Below are 16,713 nucleotides of genomic sequence, written 5' to 3' on the forward strand. Positions count from 1 at the left end.
TTCTAGAAATTTTATAAGTTTTAATTCAACTTTTGGGCTTATAATTCATTCCACATTAAATGCTGTATGTGGTGCCAGGTACTGCTTTAGAGTCATCATTTTCTATAGGGATTTCGGATGTTCTAGCACCATTTGTTCAACAGATAGCCTCTTTTCATTAAATTGCCCTTTCACCTTTGTGGAAGATCAGTTCAGCCTTATGTATGGGTCACATATGTTTTTAATTGATTTCTAAATTCTGAAAGGAAAATGATAAGAGGAAGATTCTTTTACTGTATCTGCATTTCCCATTTCTCCCCCAAGAATGCTTTCCTAACACCTGCAGGCAGAATTAACCACTCTGGGCTCCTGTAGCTATTGTGTGTATATTTATGATTGAGTTTTTCTGGCCTTGTAATTATTTCAGTGTCTGATTCTCCCTCTCCCCCAGCCTCTTTTTCAAGACTGTGCAGCCTTGGAGGTCAGAAATTGTCTCATCCGGCCAGGCGTGGTGGCTCATGCCTCTAATCCCAGCACTTCGGGAGGCCGAGGCGGGCGGATCACGAGGTCAGGAGTTCAAGACCAGCCTGGCCAACATAGTGAAACCCTGTCTCTACTAAAAATACAAAAATTAGCCAAGCGTGGTAGCGTATGCCTGTAGTCCCAGCTATTTGGGAGGCTGAGGCAGGAGAATCGCTTGAACCCGGGAAGTGGGGAGGTTGCAGTGAGCCGAGATCGCGCCACTGCACACCAGCCTGGGTGACAGAGCGAGACTCCATCTCAAAAAAAAAAAAAAAAAAACATGTTCTCATCCTTTTTTGTCATCTTCATCACAGCTGGGTCTATAATGTTTGTTGAATGAAAGGGCCATTCCCAAATCTCTGATAACTCAAGCATTTTTAGGAGAGCTAAACCAGCCAAATGAGACCAGGAAGTGAAGAAAAATACCTTTTTTTTTTTTTTTTTTTTTTTTTGAGACAGGGTCTCACTCTGTTGCCCAGGCTGGAGTGCAGAGGCACGAACTCAGGTCACTGCAACCTCCACCTCCCAGGTTCAAGCAATTCTACTGCCTCAGCCTCCCGAGTAGCTGGGACTTCAGGCACACGCCACCATGCCCAGCTACTCTTTTTTTGTATTTTTAGTAGAGATGGGGTTTCACCATGCTGGCCAGGCTGGTCTCGAACTCCTGACCTTGTGCTCTGCCTGCCTCAGCCTTCCAAAGTGCTGGGATTACAGGCATGAGCTACCGCGCCCAGCCGAAAATTCCTGGTATGGACATGTTACACCAGGTGTTTTGGTCATTGGTGGGCTCTCAGCTTCAGAACCTGGCTTCTCTATACCCTATCTTTGGTGACTTCTGCTTGTTGGACCTCAGTCACTGCAGTTCACAAGTTTCAGACTCATGAAATATTTATTTTTAATTCCAATATTTAGTTGATGGCTTCTCTTTCTCAGCACTTTGGAAACATGTTTACTACCTAGAAATTTTCCTACAGTAGATTTTTAATTCTTAACGTTTTGATCTTAACCAATTTACCATGATACTTGGTTTCCATGAGAGATTTAACATTTGGAACTGTACTGCCCGTAAGATGCATGTGGGGTCATGGTATGTATTTGGGAACTCTACAAATGGCAGCCCTTCATGCCTTTGCAAAGGCTGCAGGTTGGAAAGCTGCCATTACTTGTGAGGGCATCCAAGTGCTTCCTGTGAATGGTAGATGTGTTTCTGTGCCTCACTGTCTTCGCTGTGCTGGATTGCTGGCTCTCTCAGATGTCTTTATTTGAGTCAACCTGTATTCCATCTCCTTACTCCCACCTGTGTTGATCATCTCATTTGTGTATATACAACCTTCCCTTCACACACACTTCTTTGCAGAAGTTTCGTTGCACTGGGCGTTGGGAAGAGAGGCATCAGAGTTGGGTGGAATCATTTCAGGCTGACTCTCCAGACATGGCTCTCATTAGAAGCATCAGTAAAGAAGCTGAAAACCAGCAACACATACAGCACAGTCTTTCTGTGTTCGCAGCTTGGAACTGAGCAGCCCTCACTGGGTGCATTACTAATTCTTTGTCTCGTCATTTGTATGACATCCAGTTAGAAAAAGGTGTTAAAATCATGTAACATATTGCTTTTTCCCCTTTTTTATTAGCAGTTCTACTGAGGTGTAATTTATATGCCATAAAATTTACCATTTTAACGTTCAATTCAATGATTTCTACTAAATTTAGAGTGTTCATCATAACCACAATCCAGTTTTATTTTTATTTATTTATTTTTCTGAGACGGAGTCTCACTCTGTCACTCAGGCTGGAGTCCAGTGGCACAATCTTGGCACACTGCAGCCTCCGCCTCCTGGTTCGAGCAATTCTCCTGCCTCAGCCTCCTGAGTAGCTGGGATTACAGGCACGTGCCACCATGCCCAGCTAATTTTTTGTATTTTTAGTAGAGATGGGGTTTCACCATGTTAGCCAGAATGGTCTCAATCTCCTGACCTCATGATCCACCAGCCTTAGCCTCCCAAAGTGCTGGGATTACAAAGGCGTGAGCCACCACGCCTGGCCCCACAATCCAGTTTTAGAACATTTCTGGCATCCGCAAAAGATCCCTTTTGTCCCTTTGCAGTAGTCCCGCTCCCACCTCCAGCCCCAGGCAACCACTCATTTGCTTTTCTATAGATTTGTCCTTCCTGTATGTTTCATGTAAATGAAGTTTTATACAATATATGACCTTTTGTGACTTTTTTCTCAGCATGTTTTTGAGGTTTATCTGATTATAGCATGTCTCAGTACTTTGTTCCTTTTTATCGCTGAGTATTATTCCATTGTTTGGATATATGTTTTCTCCATTCACTAGTTGGTAAACATTCGGATTGTTTCCAATTTTGGTCGTCATGAACAATGTTACTATAATATATCCATGTATAAGTCTTTGTGTGGATATACATTTTCATTTCTCTAGGGTAGATTTTTAGAAGTATAATTGCTCAGTCTTTTCTTTTTTTGAGACAGAGTTTTGCTCTTGTTGCCTGGGCTGGGGTGCAGTGGTGCCATCTGGGCTCACTGCAACTTCCACCTCCCAGGTTCAAGGAATTCTCCTGCCTCGGCCTCCCAAGTAGCTGGGATTACAGGCATGCGCCACCACGCCCGGCTAATTTTTTTTTTTTTTTTTTTTTTTTTTTTGAGACAGAGCCTTGCTCTGTCACCCGGGCTGGAGTGCAGTGGCGTGATCTCAGCTCACTGCAAGCTCCGCCTCCCTGGTACACGCCATTCTCCTGCCTCAGCCTCCCGAGTAGCTGGGACTACAGGCGCCCGCCACCACCCCCGGCTAATTTTGTTTTTGTATTTTTAGTAGAGACGGGGTTTTACCATGTTAGCCAGGATGGTCTCGATCTCCTGACGTCGTGATCTGCCCGCCTCTGCCTCCCAAAGTGCTGGGATTACAGATGTGAGCCACCATGCCTGGCAAATTTTGTATTTTTAGTAGAGACGAGGTTTCACCATGTTGGTCAGGCTGGTCTCAAACTCCTGACCTCAGGTGATCCACCCACCTTGGCCTCCCAAAGTGCTGGGATTATAGGCGTGAGCCACCACGTCTGGACGAATTGCTGTCTTATAGTAAGTTTATGTTTAACTTTTTAAGAAACTGCCAAACTGTTTCCTAAAGTGACTGTACCATTTTACATTCCCACCAGCAATGTGTGATTGTTCCATTTCTCCACGTCCTTGCCAATAGTTGGTTTTGTCTGCCCACCTACCCCGACCCCTGCTTTTTTTTTTTTTTTTTTTTTTTAAAGACAGAGTCTTGCTATGTTGATCAGGCTGGCCCCAAACTCCTGGGCTCAAGTGATCCTCCCGCGTCAGCCTCCCTAGTAGCTGGGACTGTAGGCACGCGCCAGTGTGCCAGGGGTTGTCTTTTGATTATAGCTATTGGAATGGGTGTGAAGCAGCATCTCATTGTGATTTTAGTTTCCATTTCTTGAATGACTAATGATGCCGAACATCTTTTTATGTGCTTAGTAGCCATTTGTATTTCATATTTGGTGACCTGTGAATTCAAATCTTTTGCCTGTTTTTTTTTTTGTTTTGTTTTGTTTTGTTTTTTTAAGTTTGTGCACTGTCTTTTATTGAGTGGTAAGAGTTCTCTGTATTGTGGGTACAAGTTTTTTGTTTTTTGTTTTTTGTTTTGAGACGGAGTCTCGCTCTGTTGCCTAGGGTGAGTACAGTGGCACGATCTCAGCTCACTACAACCTCCGCTTCCTGGGTTCAAGCGATTCTTCTGCCTCAGCCTCCGAAGTAGCTGGGACTACAGGCGTGAGCCACCACGTCCAGCTAATTTTTGTGTTTTTGGCACATGTAGCTTTTTATCTTCCTTACACCAGTGCGAGTTTATAGAAAGGAAAAGGGACAGTTAATAGTAATCATAATAATGTTTAATATTGGAATGTTTTTTAGGAGCTGGACACTGGGCTGCGTGTTTCACAGGGATGATTTGGGTCACTCTTTAATTTTCTAAAGGTTATAGGACTGTTTCAAACACCTCCCCTTCTATTAACAGTTTTCAATGGAGAAAGAAAACAAAAGATTGATTTGGGGAATTCTTAGGTTAATGCAAGTTAGAACTCAACTTTTAACATTATTACCATAAGGACTAAATGGCTGTCACAGACCCAAAATAGGAGCAATTCAAACAAGCAAGATGCTTCTCTCTGTAACAGGCTGACAGTCGCAGTTCTTGAGGGGCACAATGACTCCTCAAGGTCAGACACCTCCTGTCCCTTACTCTGTAAGGCATAGCTTCTACCTCAGGATCCAAAATGCCCACGCCAGCTGCCGTGGCCCGTCGCAGGCAGTGGACACCAGAAAGAGGAAAGTGGACACCAGAAAGAGGAAAGGGACTGCGTGCCTATTGCTTTGAAGAACCTGACCCAGAAGTCTTTCACAGCACTTTTGCCCACATACCATCACTTAGTCTTGTGGCAGTGCCTGGCCACAAGAGAGTCTGGGAAATGAAGTCTTTTATTCTGGGGTGGTGTGTCCCATCTACAACTGAAGGGTTAAGGCCTAAAACTTAGGGGTTGAAGGCAAGAGAAAAAACAGATGTCAAGAGCCAGTGTGGGGCTTCCAGGGTCCTGTATGGGATTCCTGTTCATTTTCATCAAGGAAAGTCTAGTTGATATGCAGTTGTTGGCCTAAGTGTTATTGAGGAGTTAATTTTACTGTTGAATTACACCAGAACATTTGTCATATGAAATAACTGTAAATATGACTGATTATTGCCTAGTGTATTACGGTTCTCTCCAGAGACACAGGAACCAATAGAGTCTGTCTATCAGAATAGACATCCTAAATGTGTGTCTTTTGAAGAGATTGATTATAAGGTATTGGCTCCTGAGATGATGGAGCCTGAGAAGTCCCACAGTCTGCTCTCTGCCAGATGGAGACCCTGGAAAGCTGCTGGTGTAGTTTGAAGGCCTGAGAGCTGAGGGCCAGTGATGTGGATTCCAGTCTGAGTCTGAAGGTCTGAGAACCCAGAAGGCTGAGGGAAGGAGAAGATCCATGTCCCAGGTCAAGCAGTCAGGCAGAGGGAGGGTAAATCCAACCTACCTTTTTCTGTCTTTTTGTTCTTTTTTTTTTTTTTCTTTTTTTGAGACGGAGTCTCACTCTGTCGCCTACGCTGGAGTGCAGTGGCGTGATCTCGGCTCACTGCAAGCTCCGCCTCCCGGGTTCACGCCATTCTCCTGCCTCAGCCTCCGGAGGAGCTGGGACTACAGGCGCCTGCCACCACGCCCGGCTAATTTTTTCTATTTTTGGTAGAGACTGGATTTCACTCTGTTAGCCAGGATGGTCTCGATCTCCTGACCTCATGATCTGCCCGCCTCGGCCTCCCAAAGTGCTGAGGTTACTCTGTCTTTTTGTTCTAATCAGGCCCTGCCAGCCAAAGTGGGGAGGGCCATCTGCTTAGGCAGTTCACCAATTCAAATGCTAATCTCTTCTAGAAACACCCTCACAGACACACCTGGAAATATCTGGGCATCCTGGGGGCCTAGTCAAGCTGACACATACAGTTCACCACCCCACTTGGGGAATATGAAAGTAACTTAGACATTAAATTTGATTTTGGTGTTGCTGTAAAGAATATAGATCTTATGCACCAGCTCGTAGGAGAGGTGGCAAACAAAGAGGACAGCTTTTACCAGGTTGCCTTTGAAAGCAAACCTCTGCTTTGCTGTTTTGTTTTCAAGTGGCTGCATGGCCACTGAGCTAGCCCTTTCCTGCCATCACCACAGTGCCACTTAGTGAACAGTTTCTCCAAGGTTAACTGTAGCTGCTCTTGTTCAGTTAATATGTAGTTCTGGATTAATATGACACATCTGTCACTTAAAGGAAGAAAAAGAGCAGTTCCGTTTAGAGATCCCATTGCTCTTCTAAGGACAGCAGTCATTTCTAACAAGTAGAGGGAAGAAATCTTCTGGTTCCATTTGTCCTTTGTGTGTGTTGAAAACCTTGACAACAAAACAAATTGGTACTGAATGGTTTGAAGAAATAAACATTAACTCCCCTTTAGTATTTCATTTCTAGGGTTTCAAGCCTTGGTAACAATTACCAAGAACTTTGCTTTCGTGGGGTACAGCTCTAGGCTGCTGACAGGATATTCATACCGGAGGAGCCTATACTTTTATAGCCAGTTCCAACTGCCCCAGAGATATCTTGGATAAACACTGGCTCCTCCACTGCCTCCTAATCCCTGCTGGGTTTTACACTGTGGGGAGGTTTAGACAACTTGTTTTCTTTCCCTTTTAGCCCTTCTCTCTACCCTCGCCTCCAGCTGCCTTCTTCCCCCACCCCCAAATGTAATGTGATCTCCTAGGCCTGCTCTGCTGCTTTCGCAGATTCTTTTAGTCTTAGAGAAAGAGAGGAAAATATTAACCATTGGTTTACCAATTCAAAGTTAACAACACTTTAAACAAAAGGAGCTTGCCAATAACCAGGCTTGGGCTTTTTCTTTTATCAGTTCCTCCTGCTTGGCTGAGTTTTTACCTCATTATAAATCTTATCACACAGATAATAATTTGAAGGGTTTAGGGTTTTTACAGCATTGCTATTTTCGATTGCAACAAAGCTGTAACATTGCTATTTTCCATTTATTTGTTTTATAGATACCTTAATCTTTCTTCAATATTCAGATTAAAAACAAGACGTACAGTGATTTAAAATAAAATTATTTGGTATTTATTTAAAAAGTTAAGGTAAAGGGACAGAGACATTTCATGAAACCGTGGCAAAATCTCTTTAAGTTGAATTCAAGCCCTTAGAGTTTAATAAGAATATCCCAAACAATTTTTGCTTAATAATATTTCTGTTTATCATTAAACCTTAAGGTACAGTGTTGTAACTGGATTTAAGAATTTAGAGTTTTGTTGTTTCTTCACCGCCAGCGAAATGAAGATTTAAAACCTATAGTTTGCAGCAAATTTTAGTTTTTCAGCCTAGTGTCCTAAAATTTGTCTGTCATGGGTACCTAGTAGGTGTCATGCAATGGGAAAGGGATCTAACAAGGGAGTTTGAAGATAGGGGTTTTCCTTGCCCTGCCACTAACTTGGTATGTGACCTAGTGCAAGTTACATAACCTATCTGTGTCACAGTTGTCTGAACTGCAATACGGGGAAAATAAATTCTTAAAATGACAATAAAAAGATTTATTTTATTTATTTATTTTTTGGAAACAGAGTCGGCGCAATCTCGGCTCACTGCAACCTCCACCTCCTGGGTTCAGGCGATTCTCCTGCCTGAGCTTCCTGAGTAGCTGGGATTACAGGCACACGCCACCACGCCCAGCAAATTTTTGTATATTTGTAGAGATGGGGTTTCGCCACGTTGGCCAGGCTGTGCTCAAATGATCTAGCCGCCTGAGCCTCCCAAAGTGCTGGGATTACAGGCATGAGCCACCATACCTGGCCAAAATATATATATGTATATTTTAAGTGAAGATGTGTAAGGACTAAAGGAGCCCAAAGGAGACAGTAGGGGATAAGAAAGGCAAAGAGAGGGGTAATAGATTTAGCAGAACCAAGGATGCCAAAACCTAACCTCTTCTGAGAGAGACCCTGATTAAGAGTGACCTGGTTTGCCTGTAAGAATCTGGGGAAAGCTCAGAAATTAGAGACATTAGTGCCACAGAAAGCAGGGGGTGAGGCCTGAAGCTGAAATCAAGGGGATCAGTTGAAAGCCTGTAAAAAGAGAGTTTAGATTCTTCAAACCCCTCTCCAACCCCATATAGTCAGATGACCACCTCTCCTTCCCACCTACAGGAGACCAGAGGCATTGTGTTGAGAAATGCCCTGTAGAGGCTCTGGACTCAGGAGCCTGACCCCCAGCATGGGTCCAGGTAGGCCATTGGCTGAAAAATAGTTGAGTGGGCAAAGAGCAGATTTTTTAAAAGTCTGCATATTGAATTCCCAGCCCTCTTCTAATACCTGCTAGCCAGAGGCCTAATAGAGAAGAGATTGAAATATTCTTTTCTAGGGGGGAAAAGTTGAATGACCCTAGAGAAAAGCCCTGTAGATACCAACATTTAGGGATTCTCTTGAAAAAGCGAGTTCACCATCTCCTTTCCCTGAAGCCTTCCAGTGGCTGTGCCCCTTCCACGCATACACAACTAACAGTCATCTTTTTAGTTGTTCATTCATAGAGAGTGAATGGCCAGCCAAATTTCTCTAAGCATTAGAGGAAAGTCTCTAACCTGATATTAATAGATAAAGGGTAAAACAAATAGCAGAAAATAGGAACTTGGTAGAAATAAAGACAATGCAGGCAACAGAAGAAGAGTGCAAAAGAACAATTCAGACTGGGTGCCGTAGCTCACGCCTCTAATCCCAACGCTTTGGGAGGCCAAGGTAGGCAGATCACCTGCGGTCAGGAGTTTGAGACCAGCCTAGCCAACATGGAGAAACCCCATCTCCACTAAAAATAGAAAAATTAACCGAGTGTGGTGGCAGGCACCTGTAATCCCAGCTATTGGGAGGCTGAGGAAGGAGAATTGCTTGAACCTGGGAGATGCAGGTTGCAGTGATCCGAGATTGAGCCATTGCACTCCAGCCTGGGTAACAGAGTGAGACTCTGTCTCAAAAATAGTAAATAAATAAATAAAGCTATACATTTCCCACAAAACACTGCTTTAAAAAAAAGAACTACTCTTTGCTATCCTCGGAGAGAGAGATTGCAAATGTCAGAAAACAGGATGCTTTTAAAAACAATAACAATCAGAATAAGAATGAATTATTTTTCTTTTATTTATTTTTTTCTTTTTTCTTTTTTCTTTTTTGAGACATGGTCTCTCTTTGTCACCCAGGCTGGAGTGCAATGGCAAGATCACAGCTCATTGCATTCCCAACCTGCCTCAGCCCCCTGAACAACTGGGACTACAGGCACGCACCACCACACCTGGCTAATTTTTTGTAGAGAGATGGGGTCTCACTATGTTGCCCAGGCTGGTCTTGAACTCCTGGGCTCAAGTGATCCTCTTGCCTCAGCCTCCCAAAGGGCTGGGATTACAGGCGTGAGCTACCATGCCCAGCAAGAATGAATTGTTTAATATTAAAAACATTATGGCCCAAATTTAAAATCCAACAGAAGATGTGGAAAATTGTCTCAGAATGTATTGGGTTGGTACAAAAGTAATTGGGGCTTTTGCCATTTTAATGACAAAAGCCGTGACTACTTTTGCACCAACCTAACAGAACATAAAGACTAAGACATGGACTATTGAGAGAACTATAAGAGAGAACAGGTAAGAAAATTAGAAACTCTCGGGAGGCTGAGACAGGAGAATCGCTTGAACCCAGGAGGCAGAAGTTGTAGTGAGCTGAGACCACGCCATTGCACTCCAGCCTGGGCAACAAGAGTGAAACTCTGTTTCAAAAAAAAAAAAGAAAGAAAAAGAAAAGAAAATTAGAAACTCAATCCCAGGGCTTTAATATCCTTCTTGTAGGAATTCCAGAATGAAAACTGAAAAAAATAATGATAACAACAAAGAAACAAATGGAGGAGAAGTTAGGAGACATTAAATGTAAGGAAAAATTTCAGAGTTTAGTGAAGTGAGTATTTTCCAAAACTGAATGACATAAATCTCTGAATTTATGAGTGCCCAGAATAATATATGAAAGAGACTCACTCCAAGCCATATCATTGTGAAAGTTCAGAACACCAAGAATATTAGAAGATCCTAAAAGTTTCCAAAGAGAAAAAAAGCAAGTCATTTTCAGGAACCAGAATGGGACTGCATCTCTAAACAATACTTACTGGAAACTAGATAGTAGTAGATAAATGCCTTCAAAATTCATTTGGGAAAATTATTTTCAACCTGGAATTCTATACCCAGACAAACTGTCAGGGTAGAAGAAAGGTATTTTTTTAGACATGCACCCTCCCGCCCCACCTCTGTGAAGCTACTGGATGATGAATTCCAGCAAAATGAAGAATTTAAGTCAATAAGTAGAACTGAGAATATTTGAAATGTTTTAGTGATTGGAAAAAATATCACTAGATATTTGACAGATCTTTGAAGTATTTGAGGGACAATGGTAATAGGTATATAGAAGACTGGTTAAATGAAAACAAGGCAATATCTCTAGGATAAACAAAGTTGTATAATAAAGGAAACATTCATAGTATATTATTGGCTAAGCAGTGAACAATATTTACATCATCCTAGTAATGTAAACACTGACTATTGATTTATCCCCAAATTGTGATTTTATTGTTTTGGGGGGTTATGGATGGTGATAGTATAATACTGCTGTCATAAGTTAATAGATAATGGATAAATCTAATGAATTCAGAAAGAGCAAGTGATGTTATTAGCTAAAATCTGAAGGAGGCTGTCTCTGGGGAAACTGACAGGGGAATGGGATTGCTGTTTTTTATTACCAGATTTTTACAAGACTATTTTTAGCCTTTTTTATAAGACTTTTAATACTGTTTGAGTTTTAACCATGTTATGTATATTACTTTGATTAAAAAGAAAAATTAATTTTAAAAATGAGCATACTAATACTATTAATTCTCTCCTTCTAGAGAAAAATGTTTAACAGTTAGGTTTAGACTTGTTAATTATAAAAATATAGTAAAGTCTTACTGTAATGAGATTTTCTAGAAAGCGGATTTACTCTAAGGCAGTTCAGATTTGCTCCCCAGCTGAGAATTATAGCGTGGAAATACCAAGAGGACTAACAGAAAAATCATTGTCATTTGAAGGACAGTCATCTGTGCAGCCTGTGCACGAAATCTTGGGTCTGAATTAGGCCCCCATCCAAGATGCGGCAGTGTGGGGTTTGTGTTTTGCTGAAGCTGTGGTTGCAAACCTTTGCTTTAGGATGAAAGGTGGGGCTCTCTGTTACGTTTGAACCTTAGTTGCTACTCCTACCTCATAGCTAGTGTTTCTTTCTCATCATAGGATAAATTGATTTCCTTGTCTCTTGGAAAACCTCCAGACTGCTTTCTGGAATCATTTTCATATAGCATGTTTGTTAACTTGAGCTCTTGCCTGAGTCCCAGTAAGATGTAGGCAGGAACATAGACCTGATACAGGAATAATCCTCTTTTGGAAATAACAATAGCTACTGATTATCAAGCACCTTCTGTGCTTCGGGCACTCTCCATACATGATTCCTAATCTTCATAATAACCCTGTGAGATAACTGCTCTTATGACCACCTCCCATTTTTCAGATAAGAAAATCGAGGCTCTGAGAGGTGAAGTCATTGCCCATGGCCCCACAGTGACTGGCAGATCTGAGACTCAGCACTAGCCTTTGTCACACATAACTCATGACCAGCAGGTAGTGCTACCCGATTGAAAAAATGTGAGACTTAAAGGGATGCACATGTCCCTATACAGTGGCAAAAACTGGTATGACGGAAATGATTTTTTAAGCTATCTTATCCTTTAGTTGGACATACACTAGACCCACAGAGCTAGAGGACCTACCTGGCAGGCTCTCACTGGACAGTGTTTGCTGAATCAGAGAAAGTGGGCTTTGTTGGCATTTGCATGTGAAATAGTATGCACATACCTCAAGATCTTTGCTGTTCTCCCCCTAAAGCTACTAGCTGTGCTGGAAACAGTGAAGGCGTCATCCAGACCTGGGGTCATCTGGTCCTGGGGTCTCAAGCTAGGCCTCCTGTCAGGTTCATCTCTCTCTGTTCCACCTGCACTCACACCCAGTCCTGCTGCTGAGAGATGGAGCATCCACATCCTGAATCCTGCCTCCTTCCCTTGACCCACTTCTATGGTGGGTGCCTGCCCAGCTTTTCAATAGGACTAAATTCCAAATTAAAAAAAAAAAAATTCAGTCTCTCTCCTCTAATCCTCTAAGAAGAGTCTTCTTTTGGTAACTTGTTCTAGAGTTATGCGTATCTTAAATTCTGAAATTGCTTTCAAATGAATTAAATTTTAGCAATATCCATTCCTGTTTGTCCTACTCCCAGTGAAAATAAGCAACTCTCTTCCAAAACAGCGGATTTCTTTTCTTTTTTTCTTTTTTTGAAACGGAGTCTTGCTCTGTTGCCCAGGCTGGAGTGCAGTGGCGCAGTGTTGGCACACTGCAGCCTCCACAGGTTCAAGTGATTCTCCTGCCTCAGCCTCTCGAGTAGCTGGGATTACAGGTGTGCACCACCACGCCTGGCTAATTTTTGTATTTTTAGTAGAGACGGGATTTCCCCTTATTGGCCAGGCTGGTCTTGAACTCCTGACCTCAGGTGATCCACCCACCTCGGCCTCCCAAAGTACTGGGATTACAGGCGTGAGCTACCGCTCCTGGCCCCCAAACAGTGGATTTCCATCTTACATATGCATGCAGATCAACTTCAGATCCAGCCCACTGCACATATCCTGATTCTAGACTAGAAACCAAGACTCTGGATTTTAAGCAAGCCCCACATTATTCAAAATAGATTGTCCATGGATTATACTTTTAGAAACATTGTTCAGATCCCTTTAATGTAATTGGGGATTTTATCCTTTCCTTCTTTTTTTTTTTTTTTTTTTTTTTTTTGAGAGGGAGTCTCGCTCTGTCGCCCAGGCTGGAGTGCAGTGGCGTGATCTCGGCTCACTGCAAGCCCCGCCTCCCGGGTTCACGCTATTCTCCTGCCTCAGCCTCCCGAGTAGCTGGGACTACAGGCGCCCACAACCGCGCCTGGCTAATTTTTTGTATTTTTAGTAGAGACGGGGTTTCACCGTGGTCTCGATCTCCTGACCTTGTGATCCGCCCGCCTCGGCCTCCCAAAGTGCTAGGATTACAGGCGTGAGCCACCGTGCCCGGCCCCTTTCCTTCTTAATATTCTTTTTTTTTTTTTTTTTTTTTTTTTTTTTTTGAGATGGAGTCTTGCTCTGTCGCCCAGGCTGGAGTGTGTTGGCGCGATGTCTGCTCACTGCAACTTCCGCCTCCCAGGTTCAAGCAATTCTCTGCCTCAGCCTCCCGATTAGCTGAGATTACAGGTGCCCGCCACCATGCCCAGCTAATTTTTTTGTACTTTTAGTAGAGATGGGGTTTCACCGTCTCAAAAAAAAAAATTCTTAAATAGCTCTAGTTCCCTGAATTACTTTCTCCTAAGACATGTTTTCCCAACAGTTAATGTTATTTATTTCATCTTCTGATCTTATTTATATTATCCACCTCTCACTTAAATTGGAAATTTTCTGCCATTTTACAAAGTTCAAGACCTTCCTCCTTTACTATCTCCTGGCTGTGTGAACTTGGACAGAATACTTCCCCCTCTCCCTCCAGTCAGTTCTTACCTGTGAAATGGAATTAAACTATACAAAATCATTAGGTTGCTATGAGGCTTAAGAGTGACTGGCACATATTACATGCACATTAAAAGTGTATTTCTTCCCAAACTAATGCAACATAGCAAACAAGTTAGTTCACAGTCTTTAATTTCTTTCCTTTCCCTTTCTTTTTAAAAAGTCTTTTTAGCTAATGGCTTTTAGGTCTTAGGCTGATTAGAAGGAATCCTTCTTGGGGTGTTCTTTTGGTAAGAAGATTGAAGCTCTCCTTTATTTGCTTATAACAAAATGCTCTTCATATCTGGCAAGTGAGTTTCAAAAGCATCAAAACTTGGATCTGGAGAGACTAGGCCAGGTTTGATACGGTAGTGTAGAGTTTGGCAGTTTTTTCAGTATTCATTGCCACTAATTTAGGGTTTTGTTAGATCTGTTGATGTATGGTTTTATAACTAAAAAAGATTTGGATACAGTTTATAAGCATTATTCATTTTAAGAGATAAGATCATTTTAGACTCAGGAGCAGAATATTAGTAATAATAATTAGCTTTAAAAAATAAACTTATATACCGGCCGGGCACGGTGGCTCACGCCTGTAATCCCAGCACTTTGGGAGGCTGAGGTGGGCGGATCACGAGGTCAGGCGTTTGAGACCAGCCTGGCCAGCATGATGAAACCCCGTCTCGACTAAAGATACAAAAAAAATTAGCCAGGCGTGGTGGCACGTGCCTATGTAATCCCAGCTACTTGGGAGGCTGAGGCAGGAGAATCGCTTGAACCCGGGAGGTGGAGTTTGCAGTGAACTGAGATCGTGGCATTGCACTCCAGCCTGGGTGACAGGGTGAGACTCTGCCTCAAAAAAAAAAAAAAAAAAAAAAAAAAACTTATATACCAATATAAAGTACAGCACAAGGCAAGCAAATATCTGGGCCTGTATTAACAGACGGTATTGAAGGATATGGCTAGAATTTCCAAAATGCCTAATAATGTGTAATTCCTGGCATTAAGCTGCCAATTTGAATATGGCCCTTTAATATGAAATGCTGTAAAATGAAAGACTTTTTTATTGTCTGAAACCAGGCCCCTGAACTTTCCAAAAGGGCAACAAAACAGACAGATAATGTATTTTTTCACTTGTTGGTATTGGTGGCACCCTTTTGAGTTATTTTTGGCATTATGTGTAGAGGTTGAAAGATTCAAGACAACACCAAACACGTTAGCAGTCACCACATGCAGGCCGTCCAGCAGAATAACAGCGCCTCCCAGATCATAGAAAGCATCCAGAGTCACTGCACCCATCCCCTGGGGACCCTGTCGTCCTGCATCTCCAGATGATGGGAGCTGCAAACTTCCCTGATGGTGCCCTCTTGGATGCTCATGAGGCCTGATCTAGTACCATGACTCTAGCAGTAGGTCCATTCAATTGCAGTAAAAATGCATGTTGTATGTTCATCAGAATTTGGCAGGACACACGTGAAAAGTTAATGACATCCTGGCCGAGAACCCCTGTGATATACACTAGTCACATCCAGTCCAGTTGGAGTTTTTATGTGCTGTTTTTGGCAGAGCTAGGTGAAGATCTTGTTACTTAGCCATTCCTGATGTACTCAAGATACTCGGGTTTTTGTCCTTACAGGATAGGCTAGAAAGTAGCCAGGGTCTCATAACCAAGGCTTTCTCTGAAACATATAATGACAATGCTAGTTATTTGACCAAAGATATCCAGTGCTTTAATCCACTTGGAATTTATTCTTGGTGTGAAGGGGCAACATCATCCACTGGTCAGGAGCCTGATCCTTGGAGCCAGGCAGACCTGGGTTGAGTCCATCTTCGCTTGTTTCCAGCTGTGGGCAAGGTGTTTGACTTCTCTGAGCATCTGTGGCGTTTGTTTGTTTGTTTGCTTGTTTTTTTAACCTGAAGAATTGGGATAATCTGTTTCCTCACAAGATAATTGCGCAGATGCAGTAATGAAGGTAACATGGCACACGGGAAGAGCTCGGTACATGTCAGCTCTTACTCTTCGTGGCTAGAAGATGTGGACTAAACTTCCCCCTTTTGCAGTTTTGTGATTAACACCATTTATGAAATAAATAAATGAAATAAATTCCTTTTCCTGTCATGAGGGGAACTTACCAGATTTTACTGAATTATTTGGTGCCATTGGGTTCCTTACTGTTTCCCTCTGACCTAGATTTCTGGGTCTGTGCCAATAACACGATTGTGATTGCTGCTACTTTATAACATTGTCTGTGGTCAGTCCAAACAAGAGTTTAAAAGAATTGAATGAAATGGATTTTAAATAATGATTCCTCCCCACCCTCACCCCGTAGCACTCGGCCAAAGGAAGGGGAAAAGTTCTCTGGTAAAGAAAATGAATCAGAGAAGAGGCTCAGACCCTGCATCTGAAAATTCTCATTGTGGGGACTAAGGCTTCTCACTCTGAACTCACACCCGTCTGTTCGCAGCCTGACCTCACATCCTGGTCTGGGTGTGCGGCCTGACCGGAGTGTCGTGCGCCCGTGTGGTTGTCCTGTGGGTGCCAGCTCTGACTTCCTCCCCAGACACCCACTGCCTCAGCCTTAATCACAGGACGCGCGTTGAGTAGAAATGAGACCAGTTAGTATTGGTAACTGCAGAGGAATTTGCATTTTCACCAGCGTCCTCGGGTCAGAGGGTTTGCCTGGCACCGCGCACTGGGAAACTCGCCAAATGCGGTGCAGGTTGGGGACGCCCCAGGACGCGGTGGAGTTGCGCGCGGCTTTTAAAGTGGAGTGGAGCAGGCCTGCATCCTCCCCGCCGGGGTTGGGACTTCGCTTCCAGGCGGAGAAAGACCTCCTCCGGCCGCGCGCGGCCTTCCCCCTGCGAGGATCGCCATTGGCCCGGGTTGGCTTTGGAAAGCGGCGGTGGCTTTGGGCCAGGCTCGGCCTCGGGAACGCCGGGGGCCCCAGG

At 43.2% G+C, this 16,713-nt stretch overlaps 1 protein-coding gene across 2 annotated transcripts in view; it reads left to right on the plus strand.

Annotated features, from left to right (window-relative positions):
* Positions 1-16,713, plus strand: part of LOC105464039 (ABL proto-oncogene 1, non-receptor tyrosine kinase) — a 186,385-nt gene that overhangs the window by 113,659 nt on the left and 56,013 nt on the right. The window lies entirely within an intron of this gene.

Source organism: Macaca nemestrina, chromosome 14 (genome assembly GCF_043159975.1).
Source record: "Macaca nemestrina isolate mMacNem1 chromosome 14, mMacNem.hap1, whole genome shotgun sequence".
Taxonomy (NCBI): Eukaryota; Metazoa; Chordata; class Mammalia; order Primates; family Cercopithecidae; genus Macaca; species Macaca nemestrina.